The sequence below is a fragment of the Rattus norvegicus genome, chromosome 2 (assembly GCF_021556685.1).
Source record: "Rattus norvegicus strain SHRSP/BbbUtx chromosome 2, alternate assembly SHRSP_T2T, whole genome shotgun sequence".
In the NCBI taxonomy this organism is placed as follows: domain Eukaryota; kingdom Metazoa; phylum Chordata; class Mammalia; order Rodentia; family Muridae; genus Rattus; species Rattus norvegicus.
This window is the reverse complement of record NC_141535.1, coordinates 88,623,106-88,634,666: the sequence shown is the minus strand read 5'-3', so window position 1 is coordinate 88,634,666 and position 11,561 is coordinate 88,623,106. Positions and strand designations below refer to the sequence as shown.

Genomic DNA, 11,561 nt, shown 5'->3' with positions numbered 1-11,561 from the left:
TTATTCGTGAGTACTGTGTATCTGGACTGAGAAGCGAGCAACACTGTTCATTTTTCAATCAGAAGTAAAATACTTTGAAGAACTTTCAAAAAAATTAATTCTAAGAAATCAGTAACTATCCTTTTTATAAATGATAAATGGATAAATGGGCTAAGGAAGAATTTAGGACTATAACACCCTTCACAAGAGCCACAAATAATATAAAACATCTTGGTTTAACTCTAACTAATCAAGTGAAAGATCCATATGACAAAAAAGAACTCCCAATTCCTGAAAAAAAGAAATTTAAGAAGATAGAAGATGATAAGATCTCCCATGCTCATGGATAGGGAAGATTAACATAGTGAAAATGAACATCCTACAAAAATCAATATAGATTCAAGGCAATTCCCATCAATATATTAACATAATATTTTATAGACCTTAAAAGAGCAATTCTCAATTTTATATGGAGAAAAACCCAGGATAGCTAAAATAATCTTGAACAATAAAAAACTTCTGTAGGAATCACCATCCCTGATGTCAAGCTGTACTGCAGAGCAATAGTAATAAAAACCGCATAGTATTAGTACAGAAACAGACAGGTTGCTCGATGGAATTAATCAGAAAACCAAAAATAAACTCGCATATGTATGGATACTGAATTTTTGAAAAGGAAGCCAAAACCATACAATGGAAAAAAGACAGCATCTTCAACAAATGGTGCTGATGTAACTGGATGTCTGAGTGTAGTTGAATGCAAATAAATCCATATTTATCACATTTTGCAAAAGTCAAATCCAAGTGGATCTATGACCTCAACATTAAACCACAAACACTAAACCTAATAGTAGAGAAAGTGGGAAATAGACTTGAACACATTGGTACAGGAGATATTTTCCCTGAACAGAATACCAATTGCTCAGGCTCCAAGATCAAAAATTAACCAATGAAACTTTATGAAACTGGAAAGCTTCTGTAAGGCAAAAGACACTGTCAATGACAAAACAGCAACCTACAGGTTGGGAAAATATTTTCAATAATCCTATATCTCATCCAACAGAGGGCTAATATCTAAAATATATAAAGAACTCAAGAAGTTAGACTCCAACAAACAAAATAACCCAACTAAAAAATGGAGTACAGAGTAAAACAGAATTTTCAAAGAGGAATCTTGAATGTACATGAAGCACTTAAAGAAATGCTCAACATCCTTAGTCATAAGGGAAATACAAATCAAAATGACCCTGAAAAGGACCCTACACCCATTATAATGGGTAAGATCAAAAATTTAAGGGACAGAAATGTTGGCAAGGATGTGGAGCAAGGGGAACATTTCCCCAATGATTTTAAGATTGCAAACTTGTACAACCACTTTGTACATCAATTTGGCTGTTACTCATCTCTCCTACACATGTACCCAAAAACTGTTCCACTGTCCCGCGCTTGACTTTCCGCCGGCAAGAAGCACGCGAGACATAGAAATTCTTGCTATGACTGATACTTTATTCCTATCTCATGGAGAAGCCCCGCGCGCCGGCTAGGCGCGCCTATTTAACCCTCACGCACGCATCCACACCTGATTGGTTGCTTACTCATGATCTCATCAGGCACGCCCCGGAATGGGCAAAGACCTGGCAGGAAGGCACTCTTGCACACGCGCACAGTTAACTACCTGAAAGGGGGGGGGCCGGCTGGCGAGGTGAAGGTTGGAGCCATCTTGCAATGGCGGAGTCTATCCTGACCTACCACGTGGGGTGCAGTGGAAGACAGCGCCAACTAGTGGTGGCGAACGTATTGCGGCCCTCTACATCTCACCCTTATAATTTATATAATTTTATAGCAGAAATGATCACCCTATCGCGTGCAATGAGGAAACCTCAGCGATGTGTAAGGGCTGATCAAAGGAACACTGAGTCTCTCTCAATCCCAGTGCAGTGGATCCACAGATCCATGGGGTGCAGGAGCAGAGAACTCAGATACAGAGAGTATCCCTCTCCTCCCAGTGCAATGGACCCACAGGTCCATGGGGTGCAGGAGCAGGGAACTCAAATACAGAGTAAATCCTGAACAAGATAACCAAATTCCAGGTGAGGCCCTTTGTACAATGGCCACAAGTGCTTGAGTGATAACGGCCTTGTCACGTTACTGTTGAGATCTGAGTTTGTAAACCAACCATGGTATGAATACTGATCCACAGCATAGGGCTGCATCAGACAGAGCCACTCCCGATAAGTAGTGGGCACCTCATATGGTCCTCCTCAGCTGTTGCCACCAAGGGCCGTGGTCAAGCCACTCCTATAATGAAATTTAGAATTTCCAATTGTTAGTAACTACTCCAGAAAGTTCACCCACTGTACTTGTCTAACAATAGATTGGGGGAGGATAACTCCAGACACTGCAGACACAATGTCTGCAGCAGTAATGGCTGCTACAATAGCAGCGAAAGTGTCAAGGTCTTTTCCAGGACAGTTCAGGATCAGTCATTCTTCTCTGGAACAACCAGCAGACAATGGAACCATTTCTGAGATCTGTATAACCAGGACAGAGGTCTCCAGTCACTGTAGCTTTACACAGGTAGCTTTCTGTGAAGCTACAGTCTGTAAAATGACAACACCAGTTACCAGTTAAGGCAGCAAGAGTCACCAGGGAAAATGAAGGGACAGGGGTAACAGCTGGAGTCCAGTCTTCTCCAGGAAGCAGCAGTGTACAGAGTCTGAGTGTAGGCCACAATGGGACGGGAACACACGCAGCGGTAACACTGACTGCAGCAACGGCAAAATCTCTGTGATGACAAAGGATGAAGGGGCATCTTCTATCTTCCTCTCAGGGCAAAGGAATGACTCCAGGGACCCGAACCAGGAGAGCTGAATAACCAGGATCAGCGAGTCTCAGCAACCACCTCTGGCAGCTGGCACACTCTTGTAGCATCCTGTAGAAAAAACACAAACATTCCCTCTTCCCCATATAAAATATCTGGACAGGAACATGTCAATAAGTGGATCTCTCTATTTCACCTAGGCAGAAGTATGCCTAGTTGTAGGGTGCCATAAACTTTGGCATCCAAATTTTAAAATTGAAATAAAAGGAGCATATTTTAGCATACAGGGATAACTCCCCCTTTTTATTTATTAAGATATAGTAAAGATATTATTTATTAAGGTAAGTCCTCGAGGATTAAATTGAGGACACTGAGTACTTGTATTTATAAATTGACTTGTATACCAAATTATTGTCTCTAGCATAATTGTATTGAATATATAAAGAATGAGATTTTTTTTCACTAATTGTTCTTATGTAAGGCCTATAATCTGTCTGGAATCTTGTCCTCCCTTGTTAAGGAGCCCAGGCAATCCAGTTTGAGTTCTTAAATGTTTTATAAAGGAACAGTATTTAGTGCTCTTAACCACTAAGCCATTTCTCTAGCACCTCACAAACTTTATTTACCTAAACACAAGCATTAATTAGAAATGTCAAATCTTGTAAATATTGTCCAGATTCAGTCTTACTAGAAATCTCTGAGCTGGCAGGGTGAGGCTGGGAGTTGAAAGTAAACAAATGGAGTCTTCCTCTTTTCATATCAACTCTATTATCATTTTCAAAGAGCTGGGTCTATGGTTTTGTTTAGTTGTCTGAGCCAGAGCACTGAAAGGACAGTGAGTTGTCAGACAATTCACACTGAAATTGTCACTCACTGATTTTAAGTAGAAAACCTGTCTCTAATAAAGCATTAAGTAATTGAAATCAATTGTAAACCACAAGCCACACATTGGCTATCAGTATATGAATAGAAAGCTTGATTTTTTAACATTTTAAAAACAGTGGCTAGGGGCTGGGGATTTAGCTCAGTGGTAGAGCGCTTACCTAGGAAGCACAAGGCCCTGGGTTCGGTCCCCAGCTCTGAAAAAAAGAACAAAAAAAAAAAAAAAACAGCGGCTAAAGCATGGAATTAAATAATCTGTGTAGAAGCAATAGAAATTCAAGAGAATAAACAAGTGATCCAATCATACCTGTAGCCTTTTCATTAGATGGAACCACCTATAAATGTACTAAGCACATTTCCTATGGGTTGTACGCACAAATATGTAGGAAGTACAAAACCATGTAAAGAATAAAATTATCAATTTTGCCTGAAAAATTTGTATATGTAATAGGCCAAATATCAGTATTTAGTAATAACCAATTAACTGTTGTTTGGAATAAGATATGTTTTACCAAGTTTCTATTTAAAATACTTCCACGACTCCAGTCCACAACTCTGTACTAACACAGCTGAAGCTTTATCTCCAATGTGTATAACAAAACCTAAGTCCTCTGGTAAGGTGAGGTACTTAGCCAATTAACATATCTTTAGAAGCTTAAAATTAGCTTTAAATATTCTTATCTGGAGTAGTGTAACAGCTACTCCCCAAATATTAAAGCTCATTTTGAGAGCAAAGGTTTGTAGTAAACATTTCCATATACATTGAAAGATTTAAGTTCTAACTTCTTACACTGAAGAAGCAACAAAATTACCTAATATGAGGCTGTTAGCCATTCTTAATGATATCACTTTATGGGCTCTCTAAAACTATAAGCAAGCTCACGAAATGAAAACTCACAATTGTTATGACGAAAACAAATTGTATAAAATCAATCCTCTAAATCTGTCTTGAAATGGCAGTTGGAGTAAGGAAACTGGCTGTAATGCTCTCACAAGTTCTAAAACCTCATCAATCCTTATAAATCCTGTAACAATCTCTACCTGTTTGATTTTTCCTTAATTAAAAATAAGTTTGAGTTAGTCAATGTAACACTGGCAATCCTAAATCACAATCTTTAAGTTCTCTTTGTAACACCAGAACACAGCCACAAGGTCACCTGAATTCTGAGTATGTGACTAGGCAGCTGTTCTCCTGGCAGTGGAAATTAGCATTAAAATACAGATAACTTCTGGGCAAGCCACAACTTTGGAAAGTAAAACTTGTTAGGCAGCTGTTTTTGGGGCAGTGGAATTAGCATTAAAATACAGATAACTTCTGGGCAAGCCACAGCTTTGGAAAGCAAAACTCAACCCCCAACAAACAATCTAGTCTCCAAGGCACCCCAAGTCTATCTATTATGTTGTAAAGTTTGACTGTCAATTCTCTCCAATACCTCAACAAAAGGACAATTTCCTAAATTCTTTTAGAAGCCTGGTTTCTAGCATAAGAATTCCATAAAAACATTACCTCAATTTAGACCTGTTTCCCTGGGTTGGCTCATGTCACATGTTATCTAGAATGACTCCGTCCAGATTACCAGCTTTATGTCAACTTTCTGTTACCAATATTATACCTTTTTAACCATATCCAATAACTTGAAAGCCAATAGTCCATAACCAAGGCAAGTAGAGCATATTTATACATATAAAACCAATAAGAAACAAAATTGAAATGGCTACACCTATCTTTAATATTTAGACCAAACACCATTTTTACCCTTTTACCTATAATTTTAAGAGAAGCACCTTGTCACCTGTTGAGTCAAGTAATAAGTTAGGGATTTTTTTTTTTAAGAGAAACAGCTATCAACTCTTGTATGAAGAAGCTGTTGGCGCTTTTAAGATCAGCTCGTGTAGACGCTTAGCCAGCCTCTAAGCAGGTCCTCCAGCTAATCTAGACACCTGGCTCTAGGCACAGGGCTTCAAAGACCTGATTGAAACTGTTTTTTATTCATTTGTTCCTTTTTGAAACGAGTTAAAACCAAGTCAAGGTGTGAACGACTGGCAGATAGAGTTTTTACCATTTTTTTTTCTTTTGACCACGAAACATAAAACATTAAGCAACGAGAAACAAAAACCACAGACATAAACTGACAGACATGGACAGCCTGGTGCACCAGGGACAGACAATAGACAAAGAGGGAAAATTCTAGATGGTGTTCACGGCGACTATCCACTCAAGTGGAGCTGATATGGGCGATGGATTGTCTCAATTCTTGGACTAGTCCACCAACGTGTTGAAACCCAATTCTGTAAGACACTGAGAGATATCTGAACAGTACGACCGACATTCGCCAATGGTATGGAAGTGAAACACAGCCCTGAGTATTTTTACTCACAACCCAATTACATTAACTCTATCAGGCTGTGCACGGGCACTGAGATGTCCTTTTGTTTGATTCTCCTGAATAAATTTTCAGGCGGTCTGCCTCTATCAAATCTGATCAGTATGACTCTGTAAAGCTGTCGCGTCAGCGCCCGGACGCCGCAGCGTCCCCAGAGCCGGCGCGGGAGCTTAATTACACCTTTCGTAAGCACTAAGACAAAGTTTTTCTCCCAAAATACTGTGTTCTGTTTATCTCCTCCCTTGTTCTCTCCCGGGGCGTTTTTTCCCCACTCTCTCTTTCCCTCGGATCTAAAGTCCTCAAGAGGGTCTCTTTTCTTAAGTGCACTTTTTCCCTTAAAACTCTTTAATTCGTTCTCTAACTCTGTTTCTGACGCATTGTCTCTCCCTGCCCCCAACGCTCTCTGCTTTGCTGTTACAGCTGGGCAGTTCCCACGCGACCTCTGACGCCGTTTGGTGGTAGCTAGAAACTCAAAGGTCAATAGAAAAAGCCCGAGGGTTGCCAGAGCAACCACAGCGGCACCTGCCGCGTCTGGCAGGGGACTGAGTTGGAGCAGATCAAGGCTAGCCATGGTCTCTCAGAGTTTTTTACCTGTATTCCATAGCTTCTGAATTTCTTCCGTGAAACGGAGGCCTCTCGTAGCGCCGGCGATGTTTTTGTCCCGGGTTTCTCGGCACCAAATGTCCCGCGCTTGACTTTCCGCCGACAAGAAGCACGCGAGACATAGAAATTCTTGCTATGACTGATACTTTATTCCTATCTCATGGAGAAGCCCCGCGCGCCGGCTAGGCGCGCCTATTTAACCCTCACGCATGCATCCACACCTGATTGGTTGCTTACTCATGATCTCATCAGGCACGCCCCGGAATGGGCAAAGACCTGGCAGGAAGGCACTCTTGCACACGCGCACAGTTAACTACCTGAAAGGGGGGGGGCGGCTGGCGAGGTGAAGGTTGGAGCCATCTTGCAATGGCGGAGTCTATCCTGACCTACCACGTGGGGCGCAGTGGAAGACAGCGCCAACTAGTGGTGGCGAACGTATTGCGGCCCTCTACATTCCACCATACCACAAGAACATGTATACCACTATGGTCATGGAAACTTTATTTGCAATAGCCAGAAAGTGAAAACAATTCAGTCCAGTACCACAGCTTTCTGTACCCAGATCCCACTAGAAGAAAGCCAGGCTCCAAAATGCTGACAGGCAGGATTACAGGAGGGTCAAGCAACTGTCAGAAAAAGCAAGACTAGCTAACACCAGAGACAACCAAATGGTGAGAGGCAAGTTCAGGAACCTAAGCAACAGAAACAAAGACCGTTTGGCATCATCAGAGCCCAGTTCTCCCCAAAAGCAAATATTAGATATCCCAACAGATAAGAAAAGCAAGATTTAGGTTTAAAAATCATATTTCATGATGAAGATAAAGAAGACATAAATAACTCCCTTAAAGAAACACAAAAGAACACAGGTAAATGAGTAGAAAGCCTTAAAGAAGAAACACAAAAATCCATTAAAGAATTACAGGAAAACACAACCAAGCATGTGAAGAGATTAAACAAAACCATCCAGGATCTAAAAATGGAAATAGAACTAATATGGAAATCACAAAGGTAGAAAAAACAAGAAATAGAAAACTTGGGAAAGGGATCCTGAATCATAGACACAAGCATTAGAAACAGAATACAAGAGATAGAAGAATCTCAGGGGTAGAAGATACTATAGAAAACATATACAACCATCAAAGAAACTGTTAGACACAAAAAGCTTCTAAACCAATACCCCCGGATCCCGGCCCGCAGCAGCTCTCTGCTCCCAAACACCGTGGGAGAGAGACCTCACCGCCTGGTCAGGTGGGCACTCCCGAGGCTGCAGAGCAGAGGAGACCACCAACACTCCCCACCCCTGCCCACATCCCTGGCCCAAGAGGAAACTGTATAAGGACTCTGGGTTCCCATAGGGGAGGGCCCATGAGCGGCAGAACCCCTGCGCCTGAGACACTGCCGGAACCTGAAGGAAACAGACAGGATAAACAGTTCTCTGCACCCAAATACCGTGGGAGAGAGAGCTAAACCTTCAGAGAGGCAGACACGCCTGGGAAACCAGAAAAGACTGCACTCTGCACACACATCTCCGACTCCAGAAGAAAACACCAAACGCCATCTGGAAACTTAGTACACGGAAGCTCCCGGAAAGGGCGGCGCATAACTTCCTGGTTGCTGCCTCCGCAGAGAGCTCCTGGGCAGCACCCCAAGAGCAAACTTGAGCCTCGGGACCACAGGTAAGACCAACTTTTCTGCTGCAAGTGACCTGCCTGGTGAACTCAAGACACAGGTCCACAGGAACAGCTGAGACCTGTACAGAGGAAAAACTACACGCCCGAAAGCAGAACACTCTGTCCCAATAACTGGCTGAAAGAAAACAGGAAAAAAGGTCTACAGCACTCCTGACACACAGGCTTATAGGACGGTCTAGCCACTGTCAGAAATAGCAGAACAAAGTAACACTAGAGATAATCTGTTGGCGAGAGGCAAGCGCAGGAACCCAAGCAACTGAAACCAAGACTACATGGCATCATCGGAGCCCAATTCTCCGACCAAAATAAACATGGAATATCCAAACACACCAGAAAAGCAAGATCTAGTTTCAAAATCATATTTGATCATGAAGCTAGAGGGCTTCAAGAAAGACGTGAAGAACTCCCTTAGAGAACAAGTAGAAGCCTACAGAGAGGAATCGCAAAAATGCCTTAAAGAATTCCAGGAAAACATAAAAAAACAAGTAGAAACCCATAGAGAGGAGACACAAAAATCCCTGAAAGAATTCCAGGAAAACATAATCAAACAGTTGAAGGAATTAAAAATGGAAATAGAAGCAATCAAGAAAGAACACATGGAAACAACCCTGGATATAGAAAATCAAAAGAAGAGACGAGGAGCTGTAGATACAAGCTTCAACAACAGAATACAAGAGATGGAAGAGAGAATCTCGGGAACAGAAGATTCCATAGAAATCATTGACACAAATGTCAAAGATAATGTAAAGCAGAAAAAGCTACCGGTCCAAAACATACAGGAAATCCAGGACTCAATGAGAAGATCAAACCTAAGGATAATAGGTATAGAAGAGAGTGAAGACTCCCAGCTCAAAGGACCAGTAAATATCTTCAACAAAATCATAGAAGAAAACTTCCCTAACCTAAAAAAAGAGATACCCATAGGCATACAAGAAGCCTACAGAACTCCAAATAGATTGGACTAGAAAAGAAACACCTCCCGTCACATAATAGTCAAAACACCAAACGCACAAAATACAGAAAGAATATTAAAAGCAGAAAGGGAAAAAGGTCAAGTCACATATAAAGGCAGACCTATCAGAATCACACCAGACTTTTCGCCAGAAACTACGAAGGCCAGAAGATCCTGGACTGATGTCATACAGACCCTAAGAGAACACAAATGCCAGCCCAGGTTACTGTATCCTGCAAAACTCTCAATTAGAATAGATGGAGAAACCAAGATATTCCATGACAAAACAAAATTTACACAATATCTTTCTACAAATCCAGCACTGCAAAGGATAATAAAGGGTAAAGCCCAACATAAGGAGGCAAGCTATACCCTAGAAGAAGCAAGAAACTAATCGTCTTGGCAACAAAACAAAGAGAAGAAAAGCACACAAACATAACCTCACATCCAAATATGAATATAACAGGAAGCAATAATCACTATTCCTTAATATCTCTCAACATCAATGGCCTCAACTCCCCAATAAAAAGACATAGATTAACAAACTGGATACACAACGAGGACCCTGTATTCTGCTGCCTACAGGAAACACACCTCAGAGACAAAGACAGACACTACCTCAGAGTTAAAGGCTGGAAAACAACTTTCCAAGCAAATGGTCAGAAGAAGCAAGCTGGAGTAGCCATTCTAATATCAAATAAAATCAATTTTCAATTAAAAGTCATCAAAAAAGATAAGGACACTTCTTATTCATCAAGGAAAAATCCACCAAGATGAACTCTCAATCCTAAATACCTATGCCCAAATACAAGGGCACCTACATACATAAAAGAAACCTTACTAAAGCTCAAAACACACATTGCACCTCACACAATAATAGTGGGAGATTTCAACACCCCACTCTCATCAATGGACAGATCATGGAAACAGAAATTAAACAGAGACGTAGACAGACTAAGAGAAGTCATGAGCCAAATGGACTTAACGGATATTTATAGAACATTCTATCCTAAAGCAAAAGGATATACCTTCTTCTCAGCTCCTCATGGTACTTTCTCCAAAATTGACCATATAGTTGGTCAAAAAACGGGCCTCAACAGGGACAGAAAGATAGAAATAATCCCATGCGTGCTATTAGATCACCACAGCCTAAAACTGGTCTTCAATAACAATAAGGGAAGAATGCCCACATATACGTGGAAATGAACAATGCTCTACTCAATGATAACCTAGTCAAGGAAGAAATAAAGAAAGAAATTAAAAACTTTTTAGAATTTAATGAAAATGAAGCTACAACATATCCAAACTTATGGGACACAATGAAAGCTGTGCTAAGAGGAAAACTCATAGCGCTGTGTGCCTGCAGAAAGAAACAGGAAAGAGCATATATCAGCAGCTTGACAGCACACCTAAATGCTCTAGAGCAAAAAAGAAGCAAATACACCCAGGAGGAGTAGAAGGCAGGAAATAAACTCAGAGCTGAAATCAACCAGTAGAAACAAAAAGGACCATAGAAATAATCAACAGAACCAAAAGTTGGTACTTTGAGAAATTCAACAAGATAGATAAACCCTTAGCCAGACTAACCAGAGGACACAGAGAGTGTGTCCAAATTAACAAAATCAGAAATGAGAAGGGAGGCATAAAAACAGAGCCAGAGGAAATTCAAAAAAATCATCAGATCCTACTTCAAAAGCCTATATTCAACAAAACGTGAAAATCTGGAGGAAATGAATTATTTCCTGGACAGATACCAGGTACCGAAGTTAAATTAGGAACAAATAAACCATTTAAACAATCCCATAACTTCTAAAGAAATAGAAGCAGTCATTAAAAGTCTCCCAACCAAAAAGGGCCCAGGTCCAGACGGGTTCAGTGCAGAATTCTATCAGACATTCATATAAGACCTCATACCAATACTGTTCAAATTATTCCACAAAATTGAAACAGATGGAGCACTACCAAATTCCTTCTATGAAGCTACAATTACTCTTATACCTAAACCACACAAAGAGCCAACAAAGAAAGAGACTTCAGACCAATTTCACTTATGAATATCAAAGCAAAAATACTCAATAAATTCTGGCAAACTGAATCCAAGGCACATCAAAAGAATTATCCACCATGATCAAGTAGGCTTCATCCCAGGCATGCACGGATGGTTTAATATACAGAAAACCATCAACGTAATCCACTATATAAACAAACTGAAAGAAAAAAACTACATGATCATTTCATTAGATGTTGAG

The 11,561-nt window shown here is 40.7% G+C and overlaps 1 long non-coding RNA gene across 1 annotated transcript; it reads right to left on the bottom strand.

The window, feature by feature from the left end:
- Window positions 1–1,464: 1,464 nt before the first annotated feature.
- LOC148006669 (uncharacterized) lies at window positions 1,465–7,062 on the bottom strand. The gene is made up of 3 exons (XR_015671256.1): window positions 6,658–7,062; window positions 3,844–3,879; window positions 1,465–2,911 (listed from the first exon to the last, which is right to left on the bottom strand). It is a non-coding gene; the product is annotated as an uncharacterized LOC148006669 (long non-coding RNA).
- Between the last annotated feature and the right edge of the window lie 4,499 nt (window positions 7,063–11,561).